Source organism: Pleurodeles waltl, chromosome 4_2 (assembly GCF_031143425.1).
Source record: "Pleurodeles waltl isolate 20211129_DDA chromosome 4_2, aPleWal1.hap1.20221129, whole genome shotgun sequence".
NCBI classification, from domain to species: Eukaryota; Metazoa; Chordata; class Amphibia; order Caudata; family Salamandridae; genus Pleurodeles; species Pleurodeles waltl.
In genome coordinates this window covers 474,391,842-474,407,865 of record NC_090443.1, presented here as the reverse complement: position 1 = coordinate 474,407,865, position 16,024 = coordinate 474,391,842, and the positions used below count along the sequence as shown (strand labels likewise).

General features: G+C 45.3%; 1 protein-coding gene across 2 annotated transcripts in view; it reads left to right on the top strand.

Annotated features, from left to right (window-relative positions):
- The window catches only part of SPC24 (SPC24 component of NDC80 kinetochore complex), a 59,232-nt gene that overhangs the window by 22,728 nt on the left and 20,480 nt on the right, over positions 1-16,024 (top strand). The window contains exons 2-3 of one of the 2 annotated variants that reach the window (XM_069231817.1): positions 1,622-1,724; positions 1,820-1,882. The exons of the other annotated variant lie outside the window; for it this stretch is intronic. The gene's annotated coding sequence lies outside the window, so the exon portion shown is untranslated. The remainder of the gene's footprint in view (positions 1-1,621; positions 1,725-1,819; positions 1,883-16,024) is intronic. 2 annotated transcript variants of the gene reach the window in all.

Sequence of the window (16,024 nt, the reverse complement as noted above, 5' to 3'; positions counted from 1 at the left end):
CTAGCTTTGGACTCATTGTCCAAAGCTTTGGACTTTGGACTCATTGCTGACGAAGGTAAGACCGCCCGTTGATAATGCTGGATTTGAGCACAGCATTCAACACCGTATCCCATGGCTTTCTGGCTGAATAGCTATGGTTTATGGCGTTGCAGAGCTTGCTCTAAAATGGCTGAATTTTTTCCTACAAAATCGTTCCTTCAAGGTTGTCCAGCAGTCTTGTTCGTCTGAGGTCTTTCCACTACAGCAAGGGGGTACCACAGAGATCCGCATTGAGCCCATCCTTACTCAATCTGTATATGCACCCCCTGGCTGATGTGATCGAACGTCATGGCATTTAAATTGTGTCTTACTCCAATGGCACTCCACTTATCACCTTCACACAGGATGAGAAAACCTCGGCAGCCAGCTTTCGAACCTGCTTGGTCAACTTAGCAGAATGCATGGACTGCCGTTGCCTCAAGCTGAATGCTTAGAAAACAGAGGTTTTTATCCTGGGGAAACAACCTTCGATCTGGTCCACTGCCTGGTGGCCAGATTCCTTAGGGCCAGTACCAATCCCAAAACAGAAAGTCAAGAACTTTGGGATCTAGTTTGACAACAATCTCATGTTTGACAGCCAGATATCAAAACTTGCAGGAGTTTGTTTTGGCATCCTGAAAATGTTATGCAAAATCGTAGGCTACCTTCCAGAAGCCGCTAGGAAGACGGTAATTCAGGCACTACTATTTTATAGATTGGATTATTGAAACTTACTTTATCTGGGCGCAACTCATGGTAGGGTAAGGATGCTCCAAAGGGTACAGAATACAACAGCATGTCTGCGGCTGAACATCCCTAGACTCTCCTCCTTGGGCCCAGCTCTTGCTGAACTTCCTTGGCACCTGATTAGCAAGAGAGAATCCTTTAATGCTCTTTACATTTCCCATAAGATTCTGAACAACAAAGGCCCTGCCTACCTTCAAGTCTTGATTAAACCTTACCACCCTGACTGGTGTCTCAGATCCGCTGAAGCTGGGTCACAGCAGTCCCAAGGGTGAAAAGAGCACGTATGGGTGGTCACTCTTTCATCCTCTTTGCTTCCAAACTCTGGAGTACTCTTCCGCCAGATCTCAAGCAAGAACATTTAGAACTGATTTTTCGGAAAAGAATTAAGTCCTGGCTTTTAGAAAAATGAACTAGCTCTGCTCTGCTTGGACTCTGGTGGTTGATTTCCTAGCACAGGGACACTCCGTATGGAGTAACCAGGCACTCTGTAAATCTTATTAGTATTATTATTATCTGCTTGCAGGTCTGTGTGGATGTGGCAGACCCTTTACCTCCGCGCAACTCATCACCATGCTTGTATGAGAAAAACCAAGGGCCAAATGTATGAAAGGATTTTACCCATTATGTGTCTATGGAAAAATGCTTTAGTACATATAGCTCCAAGTTACTATTGAAACAAAGGTATGAGCACTACTATGTCTGTTTTTCATCTTACACGTTCTTTATAGCTGCTATTAGTAACTTTTTTACGATTGCATTTTTAAGTTGGATGTGACTATTTGGTGGTTGGCTTGGAATGATTAGCGCGTCTTCGAGTGCACATTTATATGACTCACCTTACCCTGTCCAATTTCAGGGTTAACATGGCTTTTTGAAGGCGTCTTTTGCTCTATCTCTGGATTGTCCTGATGTCTACTCAATCGGCATTTCATTCATGGGTTTTCCTCATTAAATAACTGGTGAGCCTTCCACACTAATATTTGCAAATCGATTTAGATTGTTTGGAGGTTTGTATTCGACACATTCGATCATCATTTTCATTGATTTATTTCAGGATTTCTTTTCCTGATTTCATTATGGCCAGAGGTTAACCACATTGCTTAACCTCAATCTTTTGGTAAGTCCGTTTTATCCCATGAATGGGTAATTTTTGCTTATACACACACAACATTCACTTATTGTTTTTTAATATGCAGGTGTACCTTTTTTATTGTCCTGAAGAACACCCCATCCTATTGATATGCAACTGACACTGTTTTCCTGTGGGTCGAAATATTGACACATTTATGAGTTCTGCCTATATCAAATAGGGCCCTATTGGGATCAGACTGTCTATGGAAATTTAACAGACTTAACACTAGTATGGTGGAGTTCGGCGGGACAGCTCGGCCCACGGCCAGGGGACGAGGATCCTGTGGAGCGTGCTCACCTGCGGGGACCGTAGCAGAGGCCTTGTCGGCATTGAGAGTGTGGTGATGGCATCTACCAAACCTAAGAGGGACCAGTCGGTAAGAGAGATGCTCACAAGATCGCATCCGTCGCAGAGCAGGCAGGCTGAGGCCGCAGCTTCGGTGCGGGGACCCGAAAGCAAGGGCGAAGCAGAGGCTGATGGAGAGGCCCCGGTTACAAAATGTTTCCTTACTTCCCTGTTCGACTCGCTGAGGGTAGACCTGCAGGAGCTTCGAAGAGATATCTCCCAGGAGATGCGGGAACTACCTTCTGAAATCACATTGCTGGGGGAAAGAGTGTCCAGTATGGAGAATAATGAGATCTCCAGAGGGGAGGAAGTCTAACCACTCCAACAGGAAATACTCTGTTTGCGTGAACATCAGCGCCGACCGGGATCGCAGTGAAAAGAGAAGAAGCGGAGGCCGTCGTCAAAATAACGGGCACGGGAGAGACAAGCAGTTCTGAATAGAATCACCGCCGGTGCTGGCCCATAGGCCCTGACTGTTACTGATAGCTGGGGAGGTGCCCTTGGACCGTCCTGCGGGAATGGAGTGAACAGAACTGGAGCTGGGCCTGGGTGGCCGGGCTTCTGGATGTCAGGAGTGAGACCCGCGACATGTCCCGGACCTCGGCTTGGAGCTCTACCTCGACGTGGACTTTTCACAGAGGACTAGATTGTTGGTTGTTATGCACCTGTTGTGCCTTTTTGTCTAGTTATGCTTTATCCCCTCTACAGGAATCCTGCTCTCTATCGGATCTCGCTATGGGACGCCCTGTCTGCCTTATCCGGGGCTGCCCCCGAGCTTGGCTCCACCGCAGAGGCCGGTTGTCGCAGCCTTTCGTCCCTCTCCATGAGTCTGATTTTTAAGTGTATTAGCCTTAATGTCCGAGGCCTTAATAACCCTTCGAAGAGGCTGGCAGTTTTATCTTTCTTGGAGCGATCTGGGAGTCATGCTTATTTGATACAGGAAACGCATTTATTGGGTACCGAAACCTATCGTATGCGCTTTAGATGGTTCCCCCTACAGTATTGGTCCCCTGCTTCCACTAAGCAGGGCGGGGTGGCGATTTTGTTTTCGAGATCCTTCCCTGAGGAGGTCATTGCTAAGATCCACAAGGTCAGGGGCAGATATCTGGCTCTAACAGTCCGCATAGATTCTTTTCATTTCACAATTGCCAATATATACGCACCAAACACTCAACAAGAAAGTTTCATTAAGCAGGCTCTATCCCCGACGTTTACGACCTCGGATAGGGCCATACTTGTAGGTGGGGACTTCAATATTGTTATGGACAACGACTTGGATAGATCAGGGCATCGGTATGGGCAGAATGGGGCTTTGACCTCGGCTGGGTTACAGTGACTGGCTGACTGTGATTTGGAGGATATTTGGCGGACAGCCCATCCGGGTCTACAAGATTACTCGTTTTACTCAGCAGCCTCAAAAACCTATGCATGCATAGACTACTTCTTAGCTTTATCGGAGTTCTGCACACGTATTCAGGAGACTTCGATAGAGCCCAGGGCTCTGGCGGATCATGCTCCTATAACTTTGACGGCCCGCCTGGATCTCGGTCAATCCCAGGGTCTTGGATGGTGCTTTCGGGACACGATGCTGCAGTACCGGGATGTGGCAGACGCTATGCGCCAGTCGATCAGAGACTATCTTGATCAGAACGATAATGGACTAACTAGTGTGGGGACATTGTGGGAGGCGCTTAAAGCGGTCATGCGTGGGGAGGTGATTTCACTCTCTGCTAAAGAAAACAAGGCCCGGAGGGACCGGCCGGAGGCTCTGGAACGGAGAGTAACAGCTCTGGAGCGCTTTCATAAGCGTACGGGAGCTCCCAGAGTTTGGAGGGACCTGAAGAAGATGCTCTTGCAATTGAAGAGACTGGACTGGGATAGGGCGGAATATGCGCTGGCGTGACTTAAGCATAAGTACTACATAGGGGGCGATAGATGTGGGAAGCTCCTGGCTCAGAAATTGAGGGCCCAGAGGCACGCCACTGCTGTGCGAATGGTGCGTTCCCCCTCTCGGGGGAGGTGCGTACCGACATGCAAATAGCCGAAGCCTTTCCAGATTTCTACAGGGAACTATATATGGAGGACCCGGCTATTGACCACGACCCCTCTTCCTACCTTTCTGATTGCGTAATCATGCCACTCAGGGAGCAGGATGCAGCTCTCCTTGACCAGCCTATTCGGTTGGCGGAGGTGATATCGGCTGTCTCGTGCCTGAAGTTTGGGAAGTCGCCTGGCCCGGACAGTTTTACTCCGCTTTTCTATAAAACTTTCTGTCCGGAGCTCGCCCCAGTACTCACCTGGTTGTTTAATTCTTTCACAGAGACCAAAACTCTTGCTCCTAGTATGCTTGAAGCTATTATCATGGTCATTCATAAGCCCGGGAAGAACACGGAGGAGTGTGGGTCTTACCGACCCATCTCGCTCCTAAATATAGACACCAAGTCGTTTACGAGCATATTAGCGCAGCGTCTCAACCCATATATGCCCAGGCTCATCGACCCAGATCAGGTGGGTTTCCTACCCCACCAACAGTGTGGAGATAATACGAAGCGGATTTTACATCTGATAGATAAAACGCGCAGGTCTCGTATGGAGGCTCGCCTTCTTACTATCGATGCGGAGAAGGCGTTAGAGTGCATTGGCCCTACCTTTTCCGGGTGTTGGAGCGCTTCGGGGTGGGGCCGACGCTCCTGACTTGGATTAAATGTGTCTATGGCGGGCCCAGCGCGGCAGTCCGCGTTAAGGAAACGGTATCGCTGCCGTTTCCGATAAGAAGGGAAACGAGACAGGTGTGCCCCCTTTCCCCGCTCCTGTTCGCTCTCTATATGGAACCCTTGGCACAAAGACTTCGAGCTGATCCTCATATTACAGGCATTAAATTTGGGGGTGACCACCACCTTATCAGTCTGTACGCGGATGACGTGATTCTTATGCTGGCAGAGCCCATGGTCTCGCTTGCAGACGCTTTACATGCATTTGGCGTGGTCTCTGGGTTCAGAGTGAATGCACAGAAATCTCAGATCTTGAATCTGTCGGTCCCTCCAGACCACGAGGAAGAGTTACGCTCTAGATTCCCCTTTAGTTGGGCGTCATCACACGTCCCGTATCTGGGCATTGTTTTAGCGAAGACGGCTGCAAAGACATCCCGTATGAATTGCGCGGCCCTCTCCAGGGAGGTACTCAGGGACTTGGAGATATGAGGGAAGCATAAATTATCTTGGTTCGGCAGGATTGCCGCAATTGAGATGACCATCTTGCCGCGTATACTCTATCTGTTTCAAACGCTTCCTCTCACTCCACCGCCTAACGCTCTAGCTATGCTTCAGACGGCGATTTTGAAGTTTATCCGGGGACCGGAAACCCGCACGGATATCCCGCCACACTTTATATCGCTCAAAGATGGAGGTGGGGGCTAGCGGTGCCCTGTCTGTTAAAATATTACCAGGCGGCTCAGCTGCGTTTTCTAGTAGAGTGGAGCCGCCCGTTGACAGAGAAGCACTGGTGCTTCATGGACCAGGCGGTTGCTGGGTCCGATATCTGGAGAGAACCTTGGTTGCGACGTCGGCACAGAGCAACAGGGCTCTACTCCTCTCCTATCACTGGCGCGACTCTTGGGGTGTGGGATGCGGTGGCAATCAGATGCGGCCTGACAACTTTCCCTTCCCCCATGACACCGATATGCACGAACCCTGAGTTTGCCCCCTGGCCTGATTTCAGAGGGCTTTCAGCGTCTGCATGCTGGGGGGTGTAGAAGGGTGGGGAACCTATTTGACAAAGATGGTATTATTGCCTTTGACCAGTTGAGGGAGACCTATGGTTTCACGGAAGCAGATAGATTGACTTATTACCAGGTCAGGCACTGGGTGCTGCAGCCAACGGTTAAGCCCCTAGTTGCCAGAACACTCACTGCATTTGAGAAATGGCTTATAGGGAAGAAAGATAAGCATTTGGTTTCGGAAATGTATGCACATCTCCTCAAGGCCATACCATTCTCCAAGACGAAGAGGCAGATGCGATGGGAGAGGGAGATTGAGAGAGAACTGATGGAGGAGGAGTGGGGGGGAATATATTTCAGGGCACACCACACAGCTCACCATATACCAGGGGTTGAAATGGCCTATAAGATAGCTACTTCCTGGTACAACACTCCCGTGAGGATTCGAGAGTGGGACCCCACTAAATCTGGGCTCTGTTGGAGGGGTTGTGGAAACACAGGCACACTCATTCACTTGCTGTGGCACTGCCCGAAGATATTGGAGCAGCATTTTGGATGAAATAGACAAAGTATTCCAAACAGAGATCCCAAGGCTCCCGACTTACACCATTTTGGGTTTATCCAACCCTCTCACCTTTCCCCTCCGCTCTTTGAGGGGTCGCTAGATTGCCCTCGCCCTCAATGCGGCACATCAGGTGATTCTTGGCCTATGGGGCACGGACAGGGTTCCGAGCTATACCTCCTGGCTTTATAAGCTCTGGTATATTTTGGCGATGGAGAAACTAACCTTAGCGGCCAATCAGAGGGCAGATGAAACGGCTGAGCTGTGGAGACCCTTTATTCGGATTCTGTCCGCTGAATTTAATGAACTTACCTGCCTCGTATATTTAAAGGTACTGCGGTTGCTTAGCGACGCTTGATCGGGGTGGAGGTAGTCGGGCCTGGGGGGGGTCATGTGATGTGGACCCTCGTGGATGGGGTGGGTGGGCGCAGGGGAGGAACATGGCTGAGTATAGCTGTGAGGGGTTATGTTGCTCTATCTTGTTTTTGTTGTATTCAACCTTTCTATTCTTTTTCTTTTCTTACCGGTTAGCCACTGGACTTTGGTGGTGTTCGTTCTTGTTTGAGGTTACTTGATGCAGAAGAGACAAGAATGTATTAAGCTTGGGCTGCGCAGCCTTCTCTACCGGACCCACTTCTTGGGGCTATTCGACAGATGATGCTATACGCTGCCCGCCCGAGAGGTTGTAGGCGCACAGCTGTGTAACGTGTTTCTTGCATCTTAAACTAATAAACAGATTTGATCCATAATTGTAAACTTGATTGATGCAATGTTTTCATAAATAGGCACCTGCCTTTTTACTCCTGTGTGTTTTTTGAAGTCATTTTTGCTTTTGTGATATAAACTTCTCGTTCACATTAAGTAAGTCCGACAGAACTACTCATGCGAAGCACGATTTTAATCTGGCACAGGACTGGAGTAACTCTTCTTTCAATATGGGAAGGGGAACAGATCGCCCAAGATTTGGTGAGGTAAATGTAAAGTGCTTTTACTGAAGGGAAAAATGTTTACCCCACGGACAGGAAACAAAGTGAAGAAAGAATGTGCTTGCACAGCTCTGCTTCATTTTCTCTGTACATAAATCGACCTAGTCTAGATTTCTGCACAGTGGAATAGGAGTTCGTGGGAGAAGTCAAACGGCTTTCGCAGTATTACGCCTGAAACGCTGCTCAGATTTCTAGATGTAATTCTGCAAATGTGTTTTTTTTAAGTTGAGGCAGATATGCAAATCAACCATACTTTCATAATTTTCTTTTTGTGAATTGATTTTTACAAGTGTATGCTTGATTTTGAATTTGAGTTACTGTGCCAAACCTCCCAATGATTGGAGCATTTAATGCGAGTTCTGATCCGAACCCTCTTGAGAACAAAGCTCCCTTTAGCCAATATTTGTAGAACTATGCTGAAAAAAGGATAATTGAGCTCCAAATAATTAATCTTGGCAATGGTCTAGCCCTCCAACCTCTGAGATGATTGGCCATCTCACTGCAGCCTCGTTCTTCAATATGTGACGGTTATGAAAATATTTTCCACGGATTGTTATCTCGGTCAAGCTCTTATGATTTGAAATTCATATAGAGAGCCTCCCTGTAGGTCAGTGGTTGTTTTCTTGGGTTTCACTTTGCAGTTTAATTTGTTTTCAGCAATAATCCATTTGGTTTTATTTTTGCCAATGTAATCGGCATTATTGTTTTCTGAAGTGGAGTGGGGTTTCACGAATATAGTGTAATATAAAGTTCCTTAAACGGACACATTCAAGTGTGTTGTACATACAAAATGTCTGCCACCGCTCACTAGTCATGTGGACTTGTGCTGTTGATTATTATGCAGGGTTGTGTTCAAGAGTTTCTTTGTTTCTCTAATGGGACATGTGATAGTCCCTAACATTCACTATGTGTACAGCTGAGAGCTCTCGCCCTTTAGACATGCAAATCAGGAGGGTCTCTTTTGGGGCTTGCATTGAGCGGATTGTCAGAATATTATTTATTTATTTATTTTAAGCCCACCTTTTGTTGCTTTTAACATGAAGGCCCAAGCTACTGTACCAAGCTACTGTACCAGAATTCAGTTTGCTAGCCACATATACAAGAAATAGCAACGTCTCTGTAAAGTGGCAGAAACTTTGTAACGGGACAAACCATATCAGAATAAGTGTTGTAAATTTTCATGTGACTTTGGTTATGGCGAGTACAATATTTATAGCATGACCTTTGTTAATACATATTATACTGGGAGGAATTACAGCTGCACAGTTTCTTAGTGCAAGCTGACAGAGCTGCAGATTTCAGCAGAAGTGCACGTCCTGAAAATAACCCAAATAAGAAATCCTTACTTATTTTATATACTATGGTCCTAATTTCTCCTCAGCTAATTTTGAAGATGATGCAGCCATGTGACTAGGCCTGGCTCCCCTGATGACCTTTGTTCTGGTACTTTCTTACATACCTGTGCTCAGATGCTTGCTCCTATCTTAACTAACATTTTCAACTTGTGCCGCACCACCAGAACGATCCCCAGGACTGAAAACAAATTGTTGCTAAATAACTAGCACATCGCTTGAATGTATCGAATTGCCTGTACTCTTAGCAACTAGGCTTCCTCTTGTGGATGCACCGAGACAGTTTAAGGCCTTGCTTTGCTCATGATTTGTTAAGATGTATCCTAGATCAAGGTGACTCACTCTTGTTATATTCCTCAATTTGTCGGTAACCATAAGTACAGTAAACCACAATGCACTCTTGAGCTGTGGAGCTTAAGCTGTTGTTGAGGGACCAGGCCTTGCATGGTTTTCTATCTTTCCCAAAAAGTATCACTTGTACCATTTTACTCTGCACCTTTTCCTGGCAACTGTGGTGTCCTATAGGGATACTCCCTCTCGCCAATGTTACTTAATATATGTTTCTCCACTGATTCAACTGATCAGATATTTTTGTTCACTTGCTATTTCATATGCTGACAAACTTTTGTTGATTATGATTCTCGACTGTCAGGTTCGCAATCTGCAGCTACATTGACCAGCTACTTTTCATATGTCCATTGTTGAATGACTCTTAACTTTCTCGAACTAAACAATAGATCTGATTCGGTTATATTACTATAATCTCTGGCCCACAAGTATTGGATCTGTTTTTTTAAAAGATTTATTAAAGCTTCATTGAAGACAATGAAGTGGCTTAGGAAAAATAATGGCTGGTATAAGCTTTCTGCCCTGCTCCTATATTCCAATGTTTGCCTTTCTGTTTCTCCCTTTTTAATTTAGAACATTCTACCCTTAATTGATAGAATGTTCAATTAGCCTTATGGTCCTGCTGCCTTGGGCTATACCAGTTATTCAAGGTCCTCTCCCTCCGTATAGGCCTTTGTCTGCTTCTCAAGCCTAGGAGTCTGGTTCATGGCCTTTTACAACTGGTATAGCCCATGGCGGGAGGATATAAGGCTGTATTCTTCCATCTTTACCTCACGATCTCTGCACTCAAGTGGACTTCATGTGTCCAGGATTTTGTAAGGTGAACTGTCTGACCTATGTGAAATGAAAGGCTTTTGGTATCAGGGTTTTCCTAACAAACATTTATATAACTAAGTCAACTTTACAAACATTTCAAAATATATTTCAGTAGCTGTAAAAGACAATGTTTTTAAACTGCTGTGTGATGAAAAAAATATTTTAATAGGATGAATAAAAGTCAGAACACTTTACTTGGTGATGTGCAAATGATACGTGTTTTCTGAAACCCAATTTTCCAGATTACTGTTAATACACTATATAGTTTTATCAGTAAAGCTGCAAGTTAGTGGGAAGGTTTTTTGATATTTCTTGGAAATTTACTGTCTGTAAATGACAGTGGCTATCACATCATGCTTTAGTAATATATTTATTTAAAGTAAGTGTTTAAACATAAACTGAGAAACACTCCTGCCCTGATGGCAAAGCTATTGGTGAACTAAGAGGCAAGTCATGCATGGATCATGTGTACCCTATATGTGGGCTAGATTTATTATACATGGAGAAAATGTTTAGTGTATTTAATCAAACAAAAGAGGATTTTTTTACAGCAGAAATGCTGAACTTACATATTTGAAGGTAAACTCGTGAGAATGAAGAAAAAGGTGACTGTAAAATACAATATTTGCCTAGTATCACACAATTTGAGACCCGTTTCCGGGTCAAGTTCATTACAGTGAGGTCGAGTATATTATTTAAGAAACTGGACCTGCAGGTCTAGTAACATTTTTATGATTTTTCGAGGCCTGTTATTTCCAGGATAGACTGTTGTAATACCCTTTAACCTTAGCCTGCCTGGTTCATCTCTGAATCCACTCCCTAGAATTAAACCTTTTGCTGTATGACTTGTTTGTGATCTAAGAAAATTAGACCTTTTTACTCCGGCAAGAGGCTACGTACACTAGCTTCCCATAAAACAGTTTACTTTGAAAATCTCTGCTTTATGTAGAGTCTTCTACGAAACTGAAAAGCCTCCCTTCCTTTTGCGCTGTGTTTATTACAATCGTACAAGAAGCCTGTCTTCAAACTCCCAAATACTGCCCTCAATACCGTTCATCCACCACTCCACAAATGGCAGCTGTGCTTTGGCCTTACTCTGACCTTAACTCTGGAATAGCCTTTCCTTATTAAGAACATTTCCTTCTACTTTGCATTTTTACAGCCAGAAAACATGTTTGGTGTTTCTTTCTTTTAGCATCTGTTAATGTTCCTAATTGATAAAAAAAAAAAAAAATCCTTTGTAAGTGAAGGAGCGCTTAATAATAAATACTAATAGAAAGCTACATTACCCGTGCCGTATACAAATAAACTATTTGTGGTTTGCTTTACAACGCACACCCATTTGGCACATCCCAGAAGATCTGAAAGGCGAAAAGTACAGCTACACAATCTATGCAGCAAGTAAAGAAACCGATTCAGTGGGTTAACCTGCCTGCAGCAGAAATATGAGTGCAAACTAACTTATAGTTTTGAATTCAGATTCTTCTGAAGTTACTATTTTCTGCCAAACCCTTTTCTGGGATTTCCAGGAGACACGACCGTTTTTTTCGTTTTTTTTAAAGGGCAAGCTCCTTTTGAAAGGCAAAACCACAAGAACACACTGTTAGGTAGGCCGTTCGTTAGAAGTGCACGGTGCAGCAGTACCCAGCAGCCAGATTAAAGACCACTGATGTGACGTCAAGTATTGCGTAATGCACACTTTTGTAACTGTTTGGCGTATGTCTTGCAGGCCTATACAGAATAACTTCTCTTTACTGCATGACAGACAGCATACAGACCTGGTGTGCTTTCAAACTGTGGAGAATACAGATTTTTACAATCTGCCCAGGAGGAGTGAGGGTGAAACTGAAATTTACTACTGCACGCAGAGTTACATTTCTGCTTTTAGACCTTCAGACACGCAGAACACGTTTCTGTTTACATTACAAGAAGGGGTGTTTCCTACTTGAAATGGGAAATTATTATTGCTGTTATTGGCAAATAAAAGGAATTATCTTGTTTGCCCTGAGCCTCCGGTAAGTGTTAAACATCCAGGGCTGGATAAAGTGCAAGCAGTGTTTGAGGTGTTGGATGGCTAAGCAGAGGCGCCCTCCAAGTAGAGTTGTTCATCTTTAGCAAATTAGTGAATCTCGATGTTGATATAGGCAAGTAGAGCACTGTGTGGTCCCATGTAAAGGTTGAGGATTACACGTGATGGGGATCTTTTGTGGCATGCAGGTGCCCATGCGAACAAACTGATGTTGGTTGGAAAGATAGGAGGAGAAACAGGGAAGGACATTGACAGTGAATCCCATTCAAGACCCAAGGGCATGTATGAGGGTGGGATGGTCAACTGTGTCAAAGGCAGCTGACAGGTTCTGCAATATCAGGAGGCAAGGGTCATCGTGATCTGTGGTCACGAGAGCATTTTCTATGATGTCTAAGGTGGTGCTCTTCATACTTCAGCATGATCTGAATCCAGGCTGGTAGCTTTGCAAAAGATTGTTAGCATTGATGTGATCTTTGAGTTGAACAAAGACTGCTTTTTCAATGATCTTGCAGATGAATAGTAGGATAGTGATGGGCCGATAGTTGGCAAGGTCATTAGGATCTAGTGTAGGTTTATTAGGAGTGGAAGGATCTGGTCTGTCTTGAGAGCGCCCCACGACAGAGCTTTGATGAAATTGTAAGCCATCATCTTCGTAACTGGCATTGAGGTAGTTGAGTATGTCATTCAGATCTGAGAGGGATAGGGTTTTGAAGGCGGACCATTGCAGGGTTCTACAGGAGGGAGTGGGTCTAAGAAAGGAGTCAGGCTTGGTATCATTGTTGTGCTCTTGAATCGCCTGTGTGTGTGTGTGTGTGTGTATGTGTGTGTGTATGTGTGTGTGTATGTGTATGTATGTATATATATATATGTGTATATATATATATATATATATATATATATATATATATATATATATATATATATATATATAATGTTCGATGGCATGTGTAGCTGCAGATACACATGCTGTGCACATCCCGCCATCTGGTGTTGGGCTCGGAGTGTTACAAGTTGTTTTTCTTCGAAGAAGTCTTTTCGAGTCACAAGACCGAGGGACTCCTCCCATTTCGGCTCCATTGCGCATGGGCGTCGACTCCATCTTAGATTGTTTTTTTTCCGCCATCGGGTTCAGACGTGTTCCTTTTCGCTCCGTGTTTCGGGTCGGAAAGTTAGTTTGAATCTCGGAAAAATCATCGGTATTGTTTGCGTTCGGTATCGGGTTAGTTACAACAGATCAACACCGACTTTTGAAGAGCTCCGGTGGCCCTTCGGGGTTTTTTCGATCCCCCGTCGGGGCCTGGTCGGCCCTGCCCACGTGTCTCTTCAAGGCTGATGGAACGGACCCCATTCCGCTTCTGCCCAAAATGCCATAACAAGTATCCATATACAGATCAGCATCTGGTCTGTAACTTGTGTTTGTCGCCGGAACACAAGGAAGATACTTGTGAAGCCTGTCGAGCGTTTCGGTCCAGGAAGACACTAAGAGACTGAAGAGCAAGGAGACTGCAAATGGCGTCAACAGGACAAGAGCGTTTCGAGGAGGAGGAAGAAACATTCTCCATCCAGGAATCGGACTCGGATGAGATCGATCCCGAAGAAACGCCGAAAACCGTGAGTAAGACATCGAAACACAAAACTCACGAAAAAACCACTAAAGCCCAGGGGACGCCACCGCCAACAGGCCATGGCTTAACCCGAAAGATAGGTGACCGATCATCGGCACCGAAAAAGGGCACACTGGTGGCAATCATCCGACTCCGCTCGAGATACCGCCACACAGCAATCTCGGGCCCGAGATAGTGGCTCCGATCAGGTTCGGCACCGAGATAGCGGCTCCGAAATGGGTCGGCACTGAGAGACCACGACACCGAAAGTAAAGAAGGTTTCGTCGGAACCGAAAAAAGCAGCCGAAAAGGTTTCGATACCGAAACATCCGGCCTCGGAACCGAGAACAAGTTCCTACACTGAGGAACAAGGACTGTCCACACAAATAAAAACACATAGATTTGGACAGGAATTGGAAACAATAGAGCCAGACTATACACAAAAAAGGCTCCATATACAAAAAGAAACAGGGAAGATCAGTACTCTCCCTCCGATTAAAATGAAACGCAAACTTGCCTTCCAAGAAAAAGACAAGCAGCCACAGGCAAAGGTGGCTAAACAAATAACCCCGCCACCATCTCCACAATGCTCTCCGCAACCATCACCGGTTGCCACTCCACCAATGATGCAATCCCCAACTCATACAGAAATGAGTCAAGATGACCCTGACGCATGGGACCTTTATGACGCACCAGTGTCAGATAATAGTCCTGAATGTTATCCAGCTAGACCGTCGCCACCAGCGGATAGTACAGCCTACGCACAGGTGGTGTCGAGAGCAGCGGCATTTCATAATGTTAGCCTGCATGCTGAGCCCATTGAAGACGACTTTCTTTTTAACACACTGTCGTCCACACACAGCCAGTATCAAAGTCTTCCTATGCTACCCGGAATGCTAAAACACTCCAAACAAGTGTTTGAAGAGCCTGTAAAAGGAAGGGCCATTACTACAAGAGTGGAGAAAAATATAAACCGCCACCAACAGACCCCGTGTACATCACACAACAGCTAACACCGGACTCAGTTGTAGTAGGGGCAGCGCGCAAAAGAGCAAACTCACATACATCAGGAGATGCACCACCTCCAGATAAAGAAAGTCGAAAATTCGACGCAGCAGGCAAAAGGGTGGCAGCACAGGCAGCAAACCAGTGGCGTATTGCCAATTCACAGGCTTTGTTGGCCAGATACGATAGGGCCCATTGGGACAAAATGCAACACTTTATAGAACATTTGCCCAAGGAGTTCCAAAAGAGAGCGCAGCAGGTAGTAGAAGAAGGACAGAGTATCTCCAACAATCAGATACGGTCAGCAATGGATGCTGCAGACACAGCTGCTAGAACTGTCAACACAGCAGTAACAATAAGGAGATATGCATGGCTGCGTACATCAGGATTTAAACCAGAAATTCAGCAAGCTGTGCTGAATATGCCATTCAACGGACAGCAGTTGTTTGGGCCGGAGGTGGACACTGCGATCGAAAAACTTAAGAAAGACACTGACACGGCCAAAGCCATGGGCGCACTCTACTCCCCTCAGAGCAGAGGCACATTTAGAAAAACACAGTTTAGAGGGGGGTTTCGAGGACAAAGTACAGAACCCACAACCTCACAAACAAGACCCACTTACCAGAGCCAGTATCAGCGGGGAAGTTTTCGGGGACAATACAAAGGGGGACAATTCCAAAAAAATAGAGGGAAGTTCCAAAGTCCCAAAACTCCTCAAAACAAGCAGTGACTTCCAAATCACAAATCTCCAACACATAACATCTGTGGGGGGGAGACTAACCAAGTTTTACAAACATTGGGAGGAAATAACAACAGACACTTGGGTCCTAGCAATTATCCAGCATGGTTATTGCATAGAATTTCTCAAATTCCCTCCAAACGTCCCACCGAAAACACACAATGTCAAAACAACATATAGATCTTCTAGGACTAGAAGTTCAGGCATTGCTACAAAAAGAAGCAATAGAATTAGTACCAAACCAACAGAAAGGGACAGGAGTTTACTCTCTGTACTTTCTCATACCCAAAAAAGACAAGACTCTGAGACCTATACTAGATCTCAGAACATTAAATACATACATCAAATCAGATCACTTTCACATGGTGACATTACAGGACGTAATCCCACTGCTCAAACAACAAGGCTACATGACAACACTAGACCTAAAGGATGCATATTTCCATATACCGATACATCCTTCACACAGAAAGTACCTAAGGTTTGTATTCCATGGGGTACATTACCAGTTCAAGGTGTTGCCATTCGGAATAACAACTGCGCCAAGAGTTTTTACAAAATGCCTAGCAGTAGTAGCTGCACATATCAGAAGGCAGCAAATACATGTGTTCCCGTACCTAGACGAT